The 23838-nt window shown below is 36.4% G+C and overlaps 1 long non-coding RNA gene across 1 annotated transcript in view; it reads right to left on the bottom strand.

Moving 5' to 3' along the window:
* Positions 1 to 16743: 16743 nt before the first annotated feature.
* Positions 16744 to 23838, bottom strand: part of LOC140502092 (uncharacterized) — a 44829-nt gene continuing 37734 nt past the window's right edge. The window contains exons 3-4 of the long non-coding RNA XR_011966523.1: positions 17713 to 17787; positions 16744 to 16975 (exon numbers count right to left, since the gene is read on the bottom strand). This is a non-coding gene — a long non-coding RNA (uncharacterized lncRNA). The remainder of the gene's footprint in view (positions 16976 to 17712; positions 17788 to 23838) is intronic.

A 23838-nucleotide genomic window follows, 5' to 3' on the forward strand; every position in this document is an offset into this window, starting at 1 on the left:
TATTCAAATTTTGTCAGCATAGAGATGATCAGTAAATGTGATAGTGGGTTAAGAGGAAGGTGGTCTAACTATAAAATATTTGGGAGTCTACCTGCCAAAACAAACCCAGGGACTACATGAACACAATTACAAAACACTTTTCACACAAATAAAGTCAGATCTAAGTAAGTGGAAAAGCATCAGTTGGTTATGGGTAGGCCAAGCCAATGTAATAAAAGTGACAATTCTACCTAAATTAATTTACTTATTCAGTGCCATATCAATCAAAGTGCCAGATAATTATTTTGTAGAGCTAGAAAAAATAATATCAAAATTCATCCTGAAGAACAAAAGGTCCAGAATATCACGGGAACTAATGAAAAGAAATGCTAGGGAAGGTAGCCTAGCCCAATCAGATCTCAAATTGTGTTATAAAGCAGCAGTTATCAAAACCACTTGGTACTGGCTAAGAAACAGAAGGGTAGACCAGTGGAATAGTTTAGGTACCCAAGACACAGTAGTCAATGAATATAGCAGTCTACTGTTTGATAAACCCATGGACCCCAGTTTCTGGGATAAGAACTCACTGTTCAACAAAAATTGCTGGGAAAACTGTAACAATGTGGCAGAAGCTGGGCATAGACCAATACCTGACACTGTACACAAGAATCAAGTCCAAATTGGTACATGATCTAGGTATAAAGATTGATACTATAAACAAATTAGTGGAGCAGGGAATAGTGTATTTATCAGATTTATGGAGAAGGGAAGAATTTTTAACTAAACAAGAGACAGAAAACATTATGAAATGCAAAGTGGATAATTTTGATTCCATTAAATTGAAAAGTTTTTCACAAACAAACCTAATGCAACCAAGATTAGGAGGGAAGTAGAAAACTGGGAAAGAATTTTTGCAACTAGTGTCTCTAATAAAGGCCTCATTTCTAAAATATATAGAGAACTGAGTCAAATGTGCAAGAATCGAAGTCATTCCCCAATTGATAAATGTTCAAAGGATATCAACAGGCAGTTTTCAGAGAAAGAAATCAAAGCTATCTATAGTCAAATGAAAAAAAAGCTCTAAATCACTATTGATTAGAGAGATGCAAATCAAAACAACTCTGAGGTACCACATCACACCTATCAGATTGGCTAAAATGACAAAACAGTATGATCATAAATGTTGGAGAACATGTGGGAGTGTTGAAACACTAATTCATTGTTGGTGGAGCTGTGAGCTGATCCAACCATTCTGGAGAGCGATTTGGAACTATGCCAAAAGGGCTACAAAAATGTGCATACCCTTTGACCCAGCAATATAGCTTCTAGGACTGTACCCCTGAGACATCATAAACAAGGGAAAGGGTCCCACATGCACAAAAATATTTAGAGCAGCTCTCTTTGTGGTGGCCAAGAACTGGAAATCAAGGGGATGCCCTTCAGTTGGGGAATGGCTGAATGAGTGTATGAATGTATGAATGGAATGGAATGCTATTGCGCTATGAGAAACAATGAACAGGAAGACTTCAGAGAGGCCTGGAAGGACTTGTATGATCTGATGGTGAGTGAAAAGAGCAGAACCAGGAGAACTCTGTACACAGCAACAACCACAGTGTGTGAGGATTTTTTCTGGTAGATTTAAAACTTCATTGCAATGCCAGGACTTAAAAAATTCCCAGTGATCTCTTAAGGCAAAATGCCTTCCACATCCAGAGAAAGAACTATGGAATTTGATGGCAGAATGTAGCAGATCATTTTCTTTTGTATTATGTTTTGGTTTGTTTTATGACTTCTCCTATTCATTTTAATTCTTCTATGCAACATGACTAAGGTGAAAATGTATTTAAAAGGAATGTATGTGTAGAACCTATGTAAAATTGTATGCCATCTTGGGGAGGGAAGGGGGAAGAAGGGGAAGGAGAGGGAAAAATCTCAGTTATATGGAAGTGATTGTAGAACACTGAAAATAAAATTAAAAAAAAACAAAAAAAGAGAAAAAATAAAAAGAGGAAGGTGGTCTAAGCACTACTAAATACTTCAGCTGCACTGCCCAATTTGATTAAGCATTACTTTATTATTTTATTTTCTTCTCTTAAAACTAAGGGTTTTAAAAATGTGACCAGAGGCTTCTAGTTGATTCCTGTAGTCTCCATCATTAGAGGCTGTGTTGAAAATAGATTGATATTTTACCAGAAAGAGCTGCCCAGTCAGAAAGTTTTAAAAGGAGGAATAGCTTGAACTCTTGCTTTCTTTTCCTCTTTTTTTTGATTTTTTAACTTGAGACTCTAACACCTCTGTCTTGAACTTACATGAGATGATTTGTCTCTCCTTCCCAATAGCTTCTATGGTAGTTACATACACATGGATTGTACATGTGTACATGGCTAGGTGATCCTGAAATTGTATCTCAAGTGCCTACCAGCTGCTTGTTTTGTATTTCTTTTTCTGACCACAGGTGATTGATTGTGCAGAAATATCGATGTGGATACTTCTAGCCTTAACAAGGTTTAGGGTTGTGAGTACCTCAGAGAAACTCTAGTTCAGTCTCCTTATTTTACAGATAAGGAAACCAAGGCCTACAAAAGTTAAGTGACTTGCCCGGTGTCAACTAGGTAGTGTAAACTGAAGCAAACATTCTCTTGGGGGAATTTAGATCTCTCTCCTTCCCTCAAAGGGGAAGACTCCTGGAGAACACAAAGGTCAATTCTCAAGATTTCAATTCCTTTTTTTCCCTAAAAGGGAAGAAAACCAGAGGAAGACAATGTCTGTTAAATTAAAGAATGGTTTTTATTAACCAGGGAAAATAACACACTATGGGTACTTTCCAGCCTGTGCTAAATAGGATGCCAGGTAATGGAGGGGAAGAGTTTATATACTGTTAAAACAAAGGAAAGTAAGGAATCTGAGAGGAAATGAGGGCTTAGAAGGGAATGAGTCAGTGGACCCCATTCCCAAGGGGAAGGTAGTGAGGAATTTCAGGTGTCAAGGCTATGGCCCTTTGATACACAAATCAGAAGGCATCCTTGGTGATAAGCAGTTCATAGTTCCAGGCTTCATAAGGTAATGTCTCCAAAAGCAAGATAATTCCAAGAGTCCCATAACTAAAGGTAGGAAAGTCGCTGAAGATAAGATTTTCTCCAAAAATCCCATAAAGCAGGATATGTCTATAGCCTCATAACCTGAAGTTAGAAAAGTCTCTGAAGATAGGGATGTTTTTTGAAGGTCCATAAATCACGAAATGGCTCAGGGTCAGTTTCAAAGCTGCTATGATCTTAATGAGCTTTGGAGTTGCTGATTTTCTGCACATTCAGTTAGGTTTACTCTTGGTCACTGCAAAGGATGGTTGGTATGTCAAGTAATTATGTTTGCTAGTCAATACATCAAGTCTTCATACAGCTCTTCTTGGTTACCTGGATAATTGGGGGGCTCAAACAAGTCAAGATAGGTAGTATACTCACTTACAGATTCACTCCCACAGGAGCAAGTGACAGTGGTCAAACCAAATCAACAAATCAAGTCAACGAACATTTATTCAGTGCCTACCGTGTGCCAGACACTATTCCAAGCACAGGGGATGCAAAGAAAGCAAAAAGTAGCCCATGTTCTTAAGGAGCTCACAGTTTAATTGAGGAGATAATATGAAAGCAAACAACCAGGTACAAATGAGATACATACAAGATAAATTGGAGATTATCTCAGAGGAAAGAGCATAAGAGGGACTAGAAAAGGTTTGCTGCAGAAGGTGAGACTTCAGCAGAGACATGAAGGAAGCCAGAGAAGTCAAGAGGTAAAGATGAGGAGGGAGAAACTTCTAGTCATTTGAACTCTTATCTTCTAACTACAAAGATGGATTTTTCCCCCTGTTGTATCATGTTGCCGCTTCTACCTATGCTATTTCTATGAAAATACAATTCTTTATTTTTTTAAAAAAGGTACTTATTTTAGCTGCTTTGTTCTTTCTTTTTTATATGTTCTTCAATACTTCAAAAGACTTTTTCCTTAATACATATTAAAATGTACAGCAGGGTAAACAAATCTTTAGTTGCTATCATGCATTCTATAATACTTGGGCTAAATCCCTGCTAATGATATATATATAAGGTTGCTTGCTCCTCAGAATTTTGTAACTGCCATTGCTGTCCTTCCTCATTCATTCAAGTAAATGAATCAATGAATCAGTATTTCCAAATATTGATCTATAGAAATTCACCAAATCAAGCACCTTGTCCATACTGGACACAAATAATAGATACTATTTCAGCTACATTATTTGTTAATTGTGAGCTTGCTTGGAAATTTATCCACCATTAAAAATACTGGAAAATGTGATCTGAATTTTAATTCAAAAGAACAGAAACATATGTCTTCTTTTTTTTCTGTTTCTCTTTTGGCCAGCAACCTTGAGGGACTTCCCCTCCCAGTCTGATGTTTGTTTGCTTGTTTTTTTTTTTTATTAAAGGGGTCATTCCTTGACTCACTTCCTAAAGCGATCTGTTCACTGAATGGGCATTATCTCACTCAAAGTAAGAACCTGAAAAGACCTTAGCCCAAAAGATACAGGGTCTCCCATTGCATCCTGGGCCATCTCCAGTCGTCCTGATGAATAACCAGCCACTGGATCCAGATGACTCTGGAGGAGAAAGTGAGACCTTGCTGGTGACTCGAATCCAAGTCAACTGCAAGTCATGTTATCATTCCCTGATGTCACGGTTCTCGTTGAGAACAAAGGACAAATACATGCAACAACAACAATAGAAATTCCCCAAATTACTCTAATTAGATCCCACCTTTTATCTGTCACATGTGCTCCCTTATTTTCACTCACATGACTGCCATCTTGGTTTAAATCCTTATCATCTCTTGCCTTGACTAGTGAAATAGTTTACTAGTCAGTTCCTTGCCTCAAGTCTCTCCTTACCAAGACACCCTCCACACAGCTGACCTAAAGCTGGTCAGACCCTTCACTCCTCTTCTCAAATGTTCCTTGAGGCCTGGAACTGTTTTGTTTTAATTTTTGTCTCTCTATCATTTAACACAATATCTGACACATAGGAGCTTAATAAATGTTTGTTGATTGGTTGATTATTTAAGTACATGTGCGCATAAAGTACATTTGCATATCTGTATTTACAATACCCTTTAATACCCAGTGGTGTTTTCCTATACCAAAAGGACTCAAGAGTTAAGGGGTCAGTGGTAACTATTTGAGTGAAAGACAATTGTCATTCATTGTCTATAGACAGGGACCAATTGAGTGAAGTACAATGCTTGGGTGATGACTCAAGTTCTTTTTTGATGATGTGGCCCTTCTACAGGAAGTCTTATAGGATCATAGATTTATAGCTAGAAAAAAACCTTAGGAATCATTAAGTACAAACTCCTCATTGTAAAGATGGGGAAACCTAGGTACGGAAAGGTTGCTTGGAAACATTACCAGTTACAGATACAAATAGGTAAGGTAGAAGTGATGATTCTTTTTATTTTGGAGAACCAGATTATACTATTTTTAAGAAAAAATACATATATAAGTTTATGAAGTACTCAGCACTGCCAGCCCCCCTTTTTTTGTCATTTAGCTGGAAGAGCTACTTGGGCTGCTATGTCTGGGTGAGCCACTAGGTGGCATTCTACACTTCAGCTACCTGTTCTAGCATCCTTCTGCTGGATGAACAAGCACCAGACGTTCACTCTTTCTGAGTTAACTATCTCAATCATCCTGCACATGTGCAGATGCCTCTGGCCATATCCAGACCTCTCAACTTTTATACCTCCATAAGTGCCTTTAGTCACAGGTTAAAGTCTAGAGGTAAGTTTATTCTGAAAATAACTTGTAACTCACTTGGTTTGTTATGACTCTTCCTCAGTAATATTACAAACATGGAGTCACTCCTTTCGTACTTAAATTAAATTTCAAGCAAAAAAGTACAATTCAAAGATTGCCCAAATACCAGGGCCTCGTTGTTCCCAGTAAGCTCCGCATTTTCAATTCTCTCTCACCTCAGCTTTCTGCATTCTTTTTACCGATGAACCCAGAGATCTTTCGAGGGAAATGTTTTTAAGTGGTTTACTTATATCTGCATTGATCATAAGTTTCCCTTCCTGTGGAATGGCCACCTCAGTAAAAACAGATTTGAGTCATCAACTAGAACGTCTGGTGCCAAAGTCACAGGAGGAAAAAACAATTGACTAACCATGCTTCCACTCCGAGCTCCGCTTGCCTTCTACGTGGACTCATTGGTCAATAGTTTTCACTTCCTGACTGATAGATCCAAAGAATGATCTCTGACTAACAATTTATGCAGTAGGCTTCCCTCATCTTCCAGAATTATAGCTAAAAGTCTCAGATAAGAAGAATCCTCCCAGTTACATTGCAAGTTCACGCCCTAGAAGAAGGAGAACAGAGAGTGGACCCCAGAATAAAGATACAAGAAGCGCTGTCTTTGTCCTTTAAAAATAATGTTGGAATTCAGCCTTTCGTGATCTCAGAAAACTCATTTTTGTGATAGCCAGACTCATACTTCTGTGCTGCCTTGTACCTAAAAACATGACAAGTACAAGAGGAAACAATTGCCTGCTCTTTAGCTGGATAACAAGTAATACATATAAATACAGATACATATACTCATATTCTTGTAATGATGATGATAATGATGATGCTTCCATAATGCTTATTATCTATTTGATTCATATGACTGACCACACTATATGGTTCCACTGGAAAAATAAGTTATATGGCTCCTGCAACTCATGCCATCTTTCTACGTGACTAAAATGTCATTTTGACTCAATAAGTGTAAGATTCTTAGCATATACCAAGAAAAAATTGAGACTGAAAGCTTTGAGCTTGAATGCAGAGATTATGTTGAACTGATGGATGAGTGATACCTACAAACACAGCAAGTCCCCAAAGTCTTAGGGTATTTTAAAACTTTAATAATTTTAGAAGTGTAAATGATACAAACTTATGAAACCATAATTTGAAAGTCTAATTTAATTTCTTTAACTATTATTTGGTTTGCGAATTTTCAAAAGTAAAATGTTAATTTTAACAAGATAGGGCTCCCTATTACTACGTACTGCATATCTAACAGTTTTTGGATAATATTTTTTCACACTGGTGTATTGGTAGATAAAGTCCTCTTATTTGTTTACCCCAGTCACTTAATCGATCATCTCCATTAGACTTTTCCTTGTGCGGTCACATGTGCATCAAAACCTCATTCTTTGATTAATCTGAAAGCTAGGATTACAAATACATTCCTTTTAGTCACTGAGCAGCAGCTGATGGAAGGTTTTTTTTTGTTTGTTTGTTTTTTACCACATTCAAAAATTGACCAAAGCAACAAATAGCACAGGACAGTGTTAAATTTGATGAGAAAGTCATTTTTAAAAAAATGTAAATAATTAACCTTTCAAAATTTTTTTGTAAATTTATAACATTTATGCTTCTGTAGTTGTTAAACCTTAAAACTGCACCCTTACTTTGAGTACTCTATACCGTTTTCTCCTTCAGACAAAACACATTGAGTATAAACATATTCAGGAAATATGTGAAGAGACCTGTATCGTGAAATCAAAGCTTCTTGGAAGAACAGTCAGCTAAAGTCATTGGAGTAAAGCTGGCCATTGAGGCTTAGACTAGGTTAGCGTCCCAGACAGTGTGATGAAAGTATTTCTACTGATCAAAGAATCAAAGATTGTTGTTCCTAGCAATCTAAGCAAAAAACAGTGTGGCATACGATGGCAGGTTGACTTTACTTACAGCCATTATAATGATGAGTTCTCACATGGGGACAGTAGAATTGGTTAAAAAAAAAAAACAACAACAAACAAACCAAAAACCAAAAACCAACCCTCTGTGTTCTGGTACTACAAGAAGGCAAGAAGCAACAGAACAAATAAAAAATCTCAATACTCCATATGCCACAGCAACACTTTGGTTCAAATGCCACTGACCAGTAAAGTAGAGAAATGATAAATGCACATGAAACAGACTGAAGATACGAATGCTTTTATTGTATGCCAGTAGTATGTTATAACATAACTGGTTACTTATCTTTGAAGTTATGGGAAAGATTTAATACTACTTTTTATCAACAGTTTTATTAGCTTCAAGTTATACAGTTTATTTCAGATGAAAACAATATAATCATTAGAAATAATTTCATTCTTCAGCCAAGACTGGATTGAAAAAAATGATAGTTACTTAAATCTGAAGAGAAAAAAGAGGAAAAAAGCAAAAGAAACTGAAGGCGTTGAAGAGCTGCATTTAACAAAAATTCCAGAAGTGTTCCCTCATTATCAAATGGATGGCCAATGCCTGTGTCTCAAATGATTTTGAAGAAGAGATGACCATATGTACAATGGAAAACCTTTCTTGAGTTTCATCATGCAAGTTCCATTAATAGACTAATTCTAAGCAAAGGAGTAATTTTAAAAAGTTGTTGCCTGCTATAATTATCATGAGCAGACTTACCTTCCATAAAATTTGATAGATAGTAAAAAAAAAAAAAAAGCCAATATCTACATGCAACAGTATGTTATGTCTGTTGCCATAGTAAGACCCGTAAGAGAAAAGGTGAACCCATCTAGGAATACTTCAGAGGAGTGGAATCAAATACCCCCATGACTGAATTCGCTTGAGAAAAGTAATGATGTTCACTTGAAGAAAGACTTTGAAAGATTGTATCAATAGATAGTCAAAACACACAGTAGAAAAGTTGCATGCTATTCTGTTTCATTAAAGGCAATGAAAAGAAACATGCAGAATGAAATCGAAAATAAAAATTTATCAGAAATTTTTGATACTCTATTGATAATGGAAATTAAAAGCAAAAATATTAAGGTGATATAAAAAGTCAAAGTAGTTCAAAGAAGAAAATAAACACTTCAACAACAATAAAATGTTATACTATAGAGATGAGAAAAAAGAAACTAGAGTAGAGGGAAAACCCCAGAAAAGGAAGAATGTGGGCATTTTCTGATCATCTACATGGTCCCAAGAAATCTAACACATTGAAAGTGAAAGTTGGATCACGTGCCAAATAGAAAGCTTGTGTACCATTAATATAACAAATAATAAAGTAGTTATAGCAAAGGAAATGACTGAAACTCTAGCTTCTTTGTAAAAGTAGATAGCAAAAACTCTGTGTAAGATCCAGTTACTGACCCAAGCATTTCAGAGAAGTGTGTGCATCATTCACAAAGCACTTTGCCAGTTTCTTCTTTGAGTCAAGCCTGAGTCCATCTTTCTTAATAGAAGGCATCGTTCCTTTTTTTCTTTTTTACCAAAAGATGAGAAAACTAGTAATCCTTCCAAATATTTTTACCCATACAAAATAGTCACAGTTTCTATTGCTCAGGAAATCTATAAACACTTATTAAAAACCCAAATATATTGGTTAAAGAACACAAGTGTGTGCCGACAAGTTCTAGTCCTGCAAAGAGTAATTGGTTATTATTTTGCTGATTATTGAACAAGCCAGGAAAAAAATATATCGACATCACCCTGATTATCTCAGTCTGTGACTCAGTGCCATGCGCATTGGTAACTCATGAGTTACATGCTGCAAATATATAAAGTAGATCGAAGCATAATGAGATTGCCAGTTTTTAATGCCCACGTGGAAAATCAGACATTCTTGCTTCACTCCTGATCTTACTGGGAAGGCTTCAAGTTTATCCCCATTATAGGTAATATTTGCTCTTGGTTTTAAATAGATACTACTTATTTTTTTAAAACCTCCATTTATTCCTATGCCTTCTAGTGTTTTTACTATGCATTTTGTGAAACGCTTTTCCTTTACCTATTGATAGAATCATATGATTTTTGCTGTTTTGTTATTGATAGGGTCCAATTATGTTTATAGATTTCCTAGTATTGAATGGGCTCTGATCCTGACAAAAATCTCACCTGGTCATAGTGTATGATCTTTGTTTTCTGATACATTGCTACAGTATCCATGCTAGTATTTTATTTTAAGTTTTTGCATCACTATTCATTAGGGAATTTGGTCTCGAGTTTTCTCTATCTGTTTCTGATTTCCCTGCTTTAGGTTGCAAAATCATTTGTGTCATAGAAGGAACTTGGTAGGACTTCTGTACCTATCTTTTTCTAACAGTATGTATAGTTTATATAGCACTTCACCAGCTTCTTTTCTGATTTAAGCTTGAATCCATCTTCCTTCAGAGAATGAATTACACTATTTTTTTAAATTGAAAGATAGAATATTTTTTAACCCAGACGTAATTGATTGTTCCTGAAATGCTTGGTAGAATTCACTTTGTAGAATTCATCATCACCAGATGTATCTGGTCTTGGAGATTTATTCTAAGGGAGTACATTACTGTTTGTTCTTGTTCTTTTTCTTTTTCTAAGATAGGGTTGTTAAGTATTCTATTTCTTCTTTTATTAATCTGGGCAATTTATATTTTTTGTAAATAGTCATCCTTTTCACTTAGATTGACAGTTTAACTGGCACATAATTGGGCAAAATTCCTCCTAATGATTGCTTTAATTTTATCTCTATTGATGGTGCATATACCCTTTTCATTTTTGAGAATGGTAATTTTGTTTTCTTTCTTTTTTTTAAATCAAATTAACCAATGGTTAATTCATTTTATTGGTTTTATCATAAAAGCACCTCCTATATTTATTAATTTCCCTTTTATTAAACTCTCCTTTGATTTTTAGGATTTCTAATTTGATGCTTAATTGAGGATTTTAAATTTTTTATTTTTCAAGTTCTTTTAGTTGCATGCTAAATTGATCTGTTCTTTCATGCTTTTACTAATGTAAGCATTTAGAGATATTAAACTTTTCCTGAATGCTTCTTTGGCTGCATCCCACAAATTTTGATATGTTGTCTCATTGTTGTCATTATCGTTAATGAAATTATTAATTGTTTCTATTATTTGTTTCTTAACCTACTAATTCTTTCAGATTAAATGATTTAGTTTCCAAATAATTTTTAATCTATTCTTCTTAGACCCTTTATTAAATGCAATTTTATTGTATCATGGTCCCAAAATGGTGCATTTAATATTTCTACTTTTCTGAATTTTTTTTAAGGTTTTTCATTTTATATTGTCATATACAGCTGAGAAAAAGGTTTTTATTCCCATTCAATTTTTCTCCAAAAGTTTATCTTATCTAATTTTAAAAATTCTATTCATCTCCTGAACTCCTTTTTAATTTATTTTGTGGATAAATTGATGTAGTTCTGAGAAGGGTAAATTCATGCCCCCCACATTCTTCCTGTAACTCACTTAACTTTTCTTTTAAGAATCTGAATGCTCTATCATTTGGTGCAAATATGTTTAGTATTGATATTACTTCGTTCTCTATAGTACCTTTTAGCAAGATATAGTTTCCCTGATTATATCTTTTAATTAGGTTTATTTTTAATTTTCTTTGATTATGAGCTCATGATTGTCACTTCTATCCTTTTTACTATAGCTGTATGATAGATTCTGCTGTAGCCTCACCTTTTTTTTTTTTTAAACTGTGTACGTGTTCAGTTTCAGATATATTTCTTGTAAACAATATATTGTTGGATTCTGGTTTCTAACTCACTCTTCTATCCTATTCTGCTTTATGGATGACTTCATCCCATTCACATTCATAGTTGTGGTTACTAATTGTGTATTTCCATCTATCCTATTTTCTTATCCTTCTCTTTGTTTTTGCCCTGTCCCTTCCTCAGGAGTTTAGTTTGCTTCTGAACATTGCCTCCCTTAACCTTCCCTTCTGCTTACGAATAACTCAACCTTTCTATTAGCCCCTTTCTCTCCTACTTTGTTCTTGAGTAAGATAGATTTCTCCATACCCAACTGAGTGTGTATATATATTCTTCTGTCTTTGAACCAATGCAGATGAGAGCGAGGTTCAAATGTTGCCCACTTCCTCTCCCCATTTTCTTCTTCATGTTAAAATTCTTCTTTGAGCACTTCCTTTATGTGACATAATTTCCCCATTCTTCCTCTCCTTTTCCCTTTTCCCTCATTCTCACCTTTCTATTCTTTTTTTTTAAGAGATCATCCCAACATAATAGACCTACACTCATACCTTCTGTCTATATAGACTCCCTCTAACTGTCCTAATAATGATAAAGTTCTTAGGAGTTACATCTATTAACTTCCGTTATCAGAATGTAAGCAGTTTAACCTTATTAAATGCCTAACAATTTCTCTTTGATATTTACCTTTTTACACTTCTCTTGAGTTTTGTGTCTGAATGTCAGGTTTTTTACTCATCTCTGGTCTTCTCATCAGAAATGCTTGAAAGTTCTCGTTCATTAAATAATTTTCCCCTGAAGGATTATCATTTTTACTGGGAAGATTGTTCTTGGTTATAATCCAAGCTCCTTTGCCTTCTGGAATATCATATTCCCAACCTTCCATCTCTTTATACTGGGAACTGCGAAATCTTGTGTGATCCTGACTTGGCTCAATGATATTTGAATGATTTCTTTCTAACTGCTTAAAGTATTTTATCCTTGACCTCAGGGCTCTGGAATTTGGCTACAATACTCCTGGGAATTTTTGTTTTAGGATCTCTTTCAGGAGGTGATCAGTAGATTCTTTTGATTTCTATTTTATCCTCTGATTCTAAGATATGAAGGCAATTTTTGTTTTTTTTTTTATAATTTCTTGAAATGTGATGGCTATGCTCTTTTTTTAATCATGGATTTCAAGTAGTCCAATAATTCTTCATTTATTTCTCCTGGATTTATTTTCCAGGTCAGATGTTTTCCCAATGAAGTAGTTTGCATTTTCTTCTATTTTTTCATTTGTTTGACTTTGTTTTATTGTTTCTAGATGTCTCATGGAGTCATTAGCTTCCACTCGCCCAATTCTAATTTTTAAGTAATTATTTTCTTCAGTGAGGTTTTGTACCTCATATCATTTGGCCAGTTCTGTTATTTAAGGAGTTATTTCCTTCAGAATTTTGTGTGCCTCTTTTGCCAACCTGTTAATATTGTTTCTCTCTCCCTCTCTCTCTCTCTCTCTCTCTCTCTCTCTCTCTCTTTCTCTCTCTCTCTCTCTCACTTTCTTTTTCAATTAGGGTTAAGTGACTTGACCAGTGTTACATAGCTAGTAAGTGTAGTAAGTGTCTGAGATCAGATTTCAACTCAGGTCTTCCTAACTCCCAGGCTAGTGCTCTATGCATTGTACCAACTAGTTGCTCCATAACTCTTTTTTTAATATAATTTCTTTCGACAATTTTTCCTCTACTGTTCTTATTTGATTTTTAAAAAACATTTTTGCTCTTTTTAAAAATCTATTTAAGAATTCTTGTTGGGCTTGTGTAAAATCTGCAGGGTTTTTTGAGGCTTTACTTGTGGATGTTTTCATGTCATTGTCTTCTGAGATTGGGCCTTGAACTCCCCTATTACCATAGTAGTTTTTTATGGTCAGGTTCTTTTTTGGTTGTTTGTTCATTTTTTTCAACCTATTTCTTGACGTTGAATTTTATGTTAGAGTTAGACTCTACTTGTCCTTGGATAACCCCACTGTCCCAAGCTTCAGCCTTTTTCTCCCTGCTATTTTCACAGTTATTTCTGAGAGTTTGTTAGTTTTCAGTGCTTCCAAAGAGTTGTGATCCAAGGAGAGGTACGGTCACTTCTCTCCTGATCTGGATTCTGGTCCTTACCCAGGAAGAGCTCCTGCTTTCTTATGACTACAAGCACTAGTAATCCTCTCCAACATGGGACTGCAACCAGGGCCCCTATTCCTTTGGTACTGCAAGCACTCCACTATGCCCTGAAACTACAAACCAAAACTGGGTCATGGGAAAGGGAGTTACCAAACAGTTTCTGCTCCTGCACCTAGTGCCTGCTTTGAGTCCCCTGTAATCTCTTTCTGACCAGGAATCCAATCTTTTGACCTATTTTGGGCACTGACGGGTCCTAGAACTGTTGCTGCTGTTGCTATTTCCTCCAAGATCTATAGCACGTTTCTCTACCATACTATGTTCTTTGTGAGTTCCCACCCCAGTGACATTGGCCTCTTCTTCTGACCTTCTAACTTAATCTGGGCTAGAAACATATCTCATTTAGACTTTTGTTGGCTATGCTGCTTCAGAATTAGATTTAATGTGCTATTTTAAAGTTGTTTGGAGGGGAATGTTAGGAGAGTTTGATTAGAATGCTCCCTCTACCCTACCATCTTGGCTTCAACTCTTCTTATTGGTTTGAAGAACACTACCATCCTTTCAGATCCTTAGGCCTGCAATCTTGGGATCATCCTCAGCCTCTCTCAAGCACTCACTCTACATTAATATTCTGTTGCCAAAACTTGTCATTTCTACTTTTATAACAGTTCTCACAAATATCCTCTTCTTTACATTCACACAAGCACTCCCTAAGCACAGATCACTCATCATCTCAGGCCTAGACTATTGCAGCAGCTTGCTTGTTAATCTCTTAGCCTTGTCTCTCCCCACTTCAGTACATTCTGTACTCAACTGCTAAAGTGATTTTCCCAAGGCATAGCTCTGATCATCTCACCCTATATGCGAAAAACTTCCGTGGTTCCGTATTACCTTCAGGATCAAATATAAAATCCTCTTTTGGCTTCTAAAGCCCTTTACAATGTGGTCCTTTCCTTTCTTTCCACCTTCTTACTTTTTACTCCTTTCTATTTACAGTCTTGCAATACTGGCCTTCCTCTTGTTCCTGGCCATAACACTCCATCTCTGGACATTTCACTGTCTATCGCCTATGCCTGAAATTTTTTCTTCTTCATCGATGCTTCTTCATATCCTTGACTTCCTTCAAAACTCAGCTCAAATCCTAGTGTTTTTTCGGGGGAGGGGGGGAGTCTTTCCAGGTCTACTCCTCTATGGCTAGGGATTATCCTGTAAGATTACATTCTACCTATTCTGCCTATAACTTATATGTACATTTTACTACTCCAAGATCCAGTTTTTTCATCTACAAAATGAAAATGATAATAATACCTGTACTGAATGGTTATGAACCTTAAAGCGCTGTCCAGATGTTAGGAATAAGACTGGCAGGAGGAACAGACATTGTTATTATTTTCTTGTCCTTAACCTGTTTAATGGTGTTCAGATCAGAATTGTACTGGGACAAGCCACTATTTTTATTTTTTTATGTTTAGAGTACTGCAGATTGTTGCATAGGTGAATAAAATAACCACTTTTTGAAACTGAATTAAAGTATTAGGATATTAGGTGATCTTCTATAGCCTTACTGAGAATATACATGGCATCATTCCAGTTGTAAATAGGACAATGAAAATGAAATAATAGTTATTATCATTCACCTCATTATTCTTATCTTTTACTATTTTTGGTAATCAACAAGAATTTAGTAAGCACTTACTATGTGCCAGTTACTGTTCTAAGCACTGGAGATTCAAAGAAAGGAAAACAACATGGTGCCTGCCATGAAGGAACTTACAATCTAATGGGGAAGACAATATGTAAACGAATGTATACAAAGCAAGCTATATACAGCATAAATAGGAGATAATTCACAGAGGGAATGCACTAGGATTAAGAGGGGTTGAGGAAGACTTCCTGTAGAAGATGGGATTTTAGTTGGGACTTAAAGGAAGGCAGCAGTTAGAGCAGAGGAGGGAGAATGTGGCAGGCATGGGGGACAGTGGAGAGAATACCCAAGGTACTCTATATTATTTTCTGGCTATTCTGATAATCCCACCTAACATATCCATTCCCATCTCAAACAAATCTGTAAATCTTGTAATAGAAAGGACTCTATTATATATCTCCCTAGGTCCCTGGAACCTGGCACAGTGCTCCACATGTAGAAGGTACTCAAATAAGGTTAATGATGATGATGATGCCTTAATGTGGAAAACAGAGAAAACTGGCAACCCTATTACACAGTGACCTTCATAAGATGATAATTTTCTTATAATTTCAGGGCTAGAATCATAGAAGTTCAGGGCTGCAGCTATTAGTTAAGGTTAATGGAAAGTGCCTACATTCATTAGGAGAAAAGAGACCACAAATTATAGTCTGGAATGGTTAGCAAAATAATTCACACTTGGTCTTCTAATTCTGAGTTTAGTGTTTTTCTGCTATACCATCCTACCTCTAAACAGCAATTTGATATTAGTTGGCTGAGGAAATTCTATTTTTGAAGTCATTTGTACACGTTTATAGAAATATAGAAAATGTGCCCAAGATTTGATTAATTCAGAGATAGTGAAGAATGCATGGAGAAAGGCTATTTTCTATTTATAATTGCAATCAATGCTGTACAATTATCCTCAAACAACCATTGTGACACATTTGCATATACAGTTATCTTATTGTCCCAAAGGATATATCTTTCTCCATTCAAGCGTAACTACTGTTAAGGTTAATGGAAAGTGCCTGCCTTCATTAGGAGAAAAGCGACCACAAATTCTACACTGGAAGGATTACTAAGAGAGGCTCCTATTTTGTCTTATGTGAATGGCAATTCCATCTGTGGACACCAGAGGTAGTTGTTTTCACAGAAAATATCCAGAGTAATTTTACATATTGATTCTCTTTCCTAATTACGTGGACGCCATAATCTTATGAGTTATTGATCTTACAAATTATATTCTCCTCTCTTTTTAGCTTCTAATTTAAAATATTTGTTGAATATATAATTCAATATTAATCAATTTTTTTCCTCTACTGTTTTTAACTGGGTTAGTTATGTCCTTAATTGCTCTGGCAAATATGACTATTCTAGTCCACATAGTATATAGGTAGTACAGTTGAGAAGTAAACATCGCATGGTTTGGAAAACCTGAGTTCAAGTTCTGACTCCTTTATTTGCCAGTAGTGCAGTCCTGGACAAACCATTTCACCTCTCAGTGTCCTAAGGAGACTCTCTAAGACGATACGCTATACAAACTTAAAAATAACCCACAGGGGCTTCTCCACACCATTGAAGTCACAGGAAACCCAGTTTTCCTAGAGTCCCAGGTTCTTCTGCTCATCTTGAGAGTCACTTTCTGTTGGCTGTTCCTAGAGGAGAAAGAGCAGAAAAACATGCAGTGGTTAAATTGGAACCCTTACCCCACTATGGCAGCAGAGAGGTTGCAGTAGCAGCCTGGAAAGGCAGTATGGAGCAGTGGTTAGAGAGCTACCCTTGAGCTGGAAAGATCTGGGTTCATAGTGCTGTCTCTGACACAAACTGGCAATGTGACCTTGGGCAAGTCACTTAATGTCTCATTGCCCCTGGTTAAGTAACTCTACTGTAAGTTGCAAAAGTGGCTCTTGGGAAAGATGTAAAGGCCCAAGTTTGTGGTAACTCTGATTTTGAAAGTGTTATCAGGCTCCAGAGGAGAAAGCGAGGCTGGTGACTTTGTACAGCCTTCTCTCACTTAAATCCAATTCACTTGCATGTCATGCCATCTTCCGTAATATCATGGTCTTATTCGATAACAAAGGATAAACAACAACGTGAAATACATGAATGCTGTGTAATTAGAAAGAGAAAATCAATCATGAGGGTAGCTGGCATCTCAGGCTGGCACTGGGAGACCCTCCCATAGCTATGCTGGGAGACCCAAAAGGCAGGCTCCACCACAGGTGGTGAGAAGTAAGATTAGAACGGGCAGGTCTAGTCTTTAACTGAATGATGAGATTAACAGAAGAGCACATCCAGGGGAAGGAGAGGATGGCTTACGCATTCAGTGCTCCAGCTCCATGAGTAAATATCCACAATACAAAGACTTACACTTTTGGAACTTTGCCCTTACCTTTCACTTTTCCAGTCTCACCAGAGGCAGTGTCTATCAGAGCAGTTATTGCCCAGCAGCAGCAGCAGGAATGGGCTGGAAATGAGGGTAGAATAAGTGAGAGAGAGAGGAGTTAATTAAATCAGATTTGATTGTAGCAGCAGAAGAAATGTGTCCAGAGAAAATAAACTTAAGATTATTAGCCTTCTAGTTCAATTAAAATTATATGCTTTTGTATTGATATCAGTATTTGGCAATACCTTTCTGTGTTAGAGACATTTTCAAAGATGAAATACATAAAATTTCATGACAGATCAGAATTAAAAGATGAACATTTGCAATTGATTTGGATGACAGGGCACACTAACTTTGAACCCCCATTAAGTGAAATGTTAAACTCCCCAAAAGAATTCCATTCTTCTCATTAATAGACCTGGATTTCATTTAAAAAGTACTCAGTTATTATATTTGAATTTCATCAAGAGATCCAGTTAAACCTGACTATCCTAAGAATATTTCAAAATGAAACCGAGAAGAGAACAACAAACACATGAAGAATGGGGAGAACTGTAAAAGGTTGTATAACAAGCTTTTCTTCTTTCATCAGGGCCATTGGAGACCCCACATTTGCATTCACAGTCCTCCAATGTGCTACATGAAGAAATAGATATCAAAGGTGGGAAAAGCAGTTAGACCACATCCATTATACACAGAAAAGATCCTCACTGGACATGACGTAATATTAAGGACATTGAAATGTGGACCTTTAATCTATTTGAAAGAGCAGAGCACACTCAGAGTTTTCCAATCTTGCGGCCAATGGTAGATTTTGGAGTAATTGAAAGGGTCACATGAATCTATAAATGCATAAGCCATTCATAAGGATCTTTTATCACTTCCAAAATCTACAGCGTAATTCAGTAGAAAAAAAGCAAACATGCTTCCTGTACAATGAATAATGTTTTCTCTGTATAATAATGATAATACTAAGAAATACTAACAAAAAGCCCTTTAAGATTTACAAAGGACTTTATGCCTGTTATCCCATGAGCCTCAAAACATCCCTGTGTGGTAGATACTTCATTATCAGCACTTTACAGATAAGGAATCGGAAGCATGATCGTGAACACACAGATAACAAGTGGCAGAGGTGGAATTCAAGACTCCAAACAGAGCCCTCCATCCCTCTGCTCCACACTGCTCCACACTATAAGAGGAGACAGGAGAGGACTATTTTACAAATGTTTGTAAGTTTCGTTGTTTTTAGATTGTCATTGAAGAAAACCAGATGACTACTTTGTCCTTTGAATTCAAGAATCTTTTAAAAGAAATGAGTATTTTATTAAATAGCAGTTAATAAATAATAATAACAATAATAGCTAGCATTTATATCATTCTTTAAGGTTTGTAAGGCATTTTATAAATATTACTTCATTTAATCTTCACAACAATTCTGGGAAGCAGGTGCTATTATTCCCATTTTACAGGTGAAGAAATTGAGCCAAACATATACTTACATTTTACATTTAAGTGGCTGAGCAGGATTTGAACTTGGGTCTTCCTGACTCCGTGTCTAGTGCTCCCTATTCACTGTACCACTTAAGCAGTAATAGAATAGCTCCTGTTACAATTATTTTTTTTTTTTACTGAAAATAAACAAAACCTGCGTAACACTGAATGTCATTTAACTTCTCTGGGAATCAGTTCCATAAGAAAATTGATTTGGAAAGGTCCTTCTGTAGAGGCCAAAGAATCCGGCTCACTCATTTTAGAGATGAGGAAAATGGGACAAGATATTAAGCAGCTTTTCCAAGCTCATCATCAAGTAAGTGGAATAGAATTTGATCCCGGGTATTCCTGGCTTTGGGTCTGGTATCCTAACCACTAAGCCACACCACCCCCTATTTGTTTTCTCATCTGTAAAATGAGAAGATGTCCACTGGGGCCCCTCCCAGCTCTAAGGCTGGGATCTACAATCCTCGTGGGTTGGGAACCATGATTTTGTTAAGGTTCCTCTTCCTCATCTTATTTCTCCATAAATGTTTACAGATAAGGCTCCTACCTCTCTCTGGATGATCTATCTTTCCCTTAACAAAGATTTGACAACAACACAAGAGGAGGTAATTCATTCTGCCTCATGATTGGGTTAAATCCAATGGAAACACCATAAGCTTTTCTTATTTTTATAACATTTGCTTTTCACGTTCCCCTTCCTCATCTTGAGAAGAGAACCTTTTTTCCAGCACATCTATGATGTGGGGGTAGTGGCAGTGAGAATGTCATCAGGAGGGCAAGTCATCCTATTTGGAAACGCTTGGAGGTCAGGCAAGTGTGAAAACTCATTAAAAACTGAATTTCTCTCACAGTTCCCTTTTTGACCCTTAAAAATACCTTCTGATAGAAACAGTCGAATTTACTGTTTTGGCACCTCTATTACTGACACCCACTTCCATCTCAAAATGAAATGCAGATTCAGAGAAAACATTTTCCATATTTTTTTTTAAAATCAAGGATGCTGAGATTTGGCTTCTGTAGGTGCCTAATCTTATTGATTTTTCTCTCCTAAATGGGAGAAAGTCTTTTACCTGTACTCCATTTTGTTGAGAGGGATAAATTGAGAAAGAAAAGTGCATGTTGATTCACAGGTAATGCAACTGTTCATCAGACACAGGATCCTGATCTGAATGAATGTTAGCTAGGCTTTGTGCCTTCCTGGGGAGTTGAACTTGGCAATCTTTTTTTATCTAAACTGTATTCTTTGGAAGTGAAAATTAGGACACAACAAAAACGACCCATTGTATTCCTGTGACTGACAGGGTTGAAACTGTCTTCTCCCCTTGGTAATTGGTGAATAGTGGAGGAAGCCTGGGGAGAGAAGTAACATGATGGAAATGTTGTAAGTTTCCTCTGGGGAAATAGTGCTTTATATCTTGGTAACTTTGTAACCTCAACTCTGAGTTCTTTTACTTTTACCTTATCCTTTTCCTTCTTCTTCTTCTTCTTTCTTTCTTTTTTCCTAAGGAAAACATTTTCAGTTCCAAATCCACAATCCTATAATCCCCAGGTTATTTCCAGTCATTAGAAGAGGGTGGGCAGAAAGTGTGCTGGTATTAGATTTATGTGTCTAGGGGGATTTGTGATATCCCAGGGAGATTAGGATTAAACGGGTGACTCTTCAGATGATTCTCCATCTCCAGGGAATGAAAGTCAGGGCTTCACTAAATAGACACTGCCCTTTAGAGTGGTCATCCTAAAATTTTCCTTGTTCTGGGCATAATTTTTTACAAAACCCTCAGGAATATGCATTGTAGATGCTGGCACTGAAAATTAGTATCAATCAATCAGTTGACCAATCAGTCAATAAGCATTTATTAAACATCTATGTGCTGGGCAGTGGGCCAAGCATAAGAGACACAAAGGCAAAAGTGAGACAGTCCCTGGCCTCAAAAGGCTTACATTCTAACCTAGGAAATTACATGTGCAGATATAATTATGCATAGAACATATTCAAAATGTATTAGTTTTAGCTTTGAGTTGAGTTTTAAAGGACATCAGAGATTCCAAGAGGCAAAAGTGAGCAGGAAAAGTGTTCCAGGCACTGTCTCTGCTCTGCTTTGCAAAGGTGACAGGAGATAGAGGTCAGTATGAGTGGACTATAGAGGAGGAGGCCTAAAATAAAGGGAAATGTGTTAATTACAGAGGATACAATGGAAGGGGCAGATAAATGGATATTGTGGATATTGTACAGTAGTCTGGAGGGCGATTCAGTATTTCAGTATTACAAGAATAAGAGGTGGTGGGAGTTTGCTAAGTATTGGGATATGAAGAAAGGCAGAATATCAGTGGATGGGAGGGGCTCTGCTAAAAGAAAGGCAGGTGTGTAGGATGTTAGGTCTCAGCATATTCTCATAAAAGAATGACTTTTCTTTATATTTGAGAATGACATGACTAATCATATCGCATCCTATTTATTTTCATGCATGAAAAATTATGCATTTGCCTTTTCTTGTCCCTTTTATATTATCTACCCTACCTGAGAAACTCACTCTATGGTTAGTATTTTAATTATATTTCTATTTATATCCTGATCCCCCAAGTGATTAGAACTCTCCTCAGCCCTGCAATTACTTTAGAATTTATCTTTGTTTGTTTCCTATAAATGAAATGTAAGTTCCTTGAGGACAGAAATAGTTTTCATTTTGTCTTTGTAGTCAGGACCTAGCACAATGCCTGACACTGAATTAAATTTAATTTGATGGGAAGGGACAAATTTATCACTTATGTAGTAATTGGGATCACAAATGCCAAGGTAGAGGATGTTCCCAGTGAAATGAGCTAAAGGGATGGAGCCTTTGTTTAGAGCAATACTTTTTGTTGTAGCAAAGAATTGGAAACAAAATCAAACAAATTGGGGTATGTGATTATAGTGGCTATAGTGACTATAGACATAAGAAATAAAGAATATTCTGGATTCAGAGAAATATGGAAAAACTTGCATGAACTGATGAAGAGAATAGTTAGCACAATTAGGACAATGTTTTTTTTTTTTGTAAATGTTATTTTATTTTTTCCAAATACATGTAAAGATAGTTTTTAACATTCATTTTTAATAAGATTTTAGTTACAAATTTTTCTCTTTCCATTCCCCTCTCTAAGACAGCAAGCAATCTGATATACATATATGTATGATCATATTAAACATATTTCCACTTTAGTCTTTTGTAAAAGAAGAAACAGAACAAAAAGGGAAAACCACACAAAACAAAACAAAAAAAACCCCAGTGAAAATAGTTTGCTTTGATCTGCGTTCAGACTCCATAGCTCTTTCTCTGAATGTGGACTGCATTTTCCATCATGAATCTTTTGGAATTGTCTTGGACCATTGTACTGATGATAAGAGCTAAGTCTATTATAGCTGATCATCACACAATGTTAGCGCTCCTGCTTACAATGTTCCCTGGTCCTGCTCACTTCACTCAGCATCAGTTCATGTAAGTCTTTCCAGGTTTTTCTGAAATCTGCCTGCTCATCATTTCCTATAGCACAACAGTATTCCATGAAATTCATATATCACAACTTGTTCTGCCATTCCCCAATGGATGGGCATCCCCTCAATTTCCAAGTCTTTACTACCACAAAAAAAGAGCTTTTATAAATATTTTTGTACATGTAGGTAGGACAATAACATGAAGAAAATGACTCTGAAAGACCTGAGAACTTTGACCAAACGGCTCCCAAATGTAACTTCAAAAGAAGGAAGTGATCGTGGGCTAGAGACAGAGAACCAGGCACACATTCTCAGACATGGCAAATACATTGATTTGTTTTGCCTGACAATGTGTATTTGTTATAAAGGAATAGTAATATTCAGGAGTATGGGATGGGGAGCAGGGGATATGCAAGTTTGTGTTTAGTGATAAAATTGGGAGAAAAAAAGAAAAGTTATATTTTATTCATTGAAATTGATCAATTTATCTCTAATGAGTTAAATTGCTGTAATCTAATTTGACTGGTAATATTAATGTACAATATTGAGTCTTTATAAAAGTTAACAAAAAAATAGCTCCAGAAAATAAACAGAAACCTATAGAGATCATATATAGCAACCACTTGTTGCCCATAGAGGAACTATTCCAACTCTTTGCCAAGAGGATAGTAATGAAGGAGTGTTACAAAATCAGGCTCCAAGAAGCACTTTCCACTAGTAATAAGTGGGTAACTGGTCCTAGATAATGGACTATATGGGGAGAATCTGCACAAAGAAGATGCATGTAAATTGGAAAAGTGTGCCAATCCTATGGGCAGCAGATGGTGCAGTGGATAGAGTGCCAGACCTAGAGTCAGGGAGTCCTGAGTCCAAATGTAACCTCAGACACTAGTTGTGTCGCCCTGGGCAAGTCACTTAACTGTTTGCCTTAGTTTCCTCATCAGCAAAGATGAGCTGGAGAAGAAAATGGCAAGTAAAACCCCAAATGAGGTCACAAAGAGTTGGGCATGACTGCAATGACTGAACAACAACCAATTCTATCCTCACCTGAGGGGATTTTCTACTCAGATGGGGGAGAAAACTGAATTCAAGAGGCATCTCTTTCCTGCTTGGAGTTCTGACCTTTTGGCCATGAGGGAATAGAGGGCACATATATAACT

Source organism: Notamacropus eugenii, chromosome 4, assembly GCF_028372415.1.
Source record: "Notamacropus eugenii isolate mMacEug1 chromosome 4, mMacEug1.pri_v2, whole genome shotgun sequence".
Taxonomy (NCBI): Eukaryota; Metazoa; Chordata; class Mammalia; order Diprotodontia; family Macropodidae; genus Notamacropus; species Notamacropus eugenii.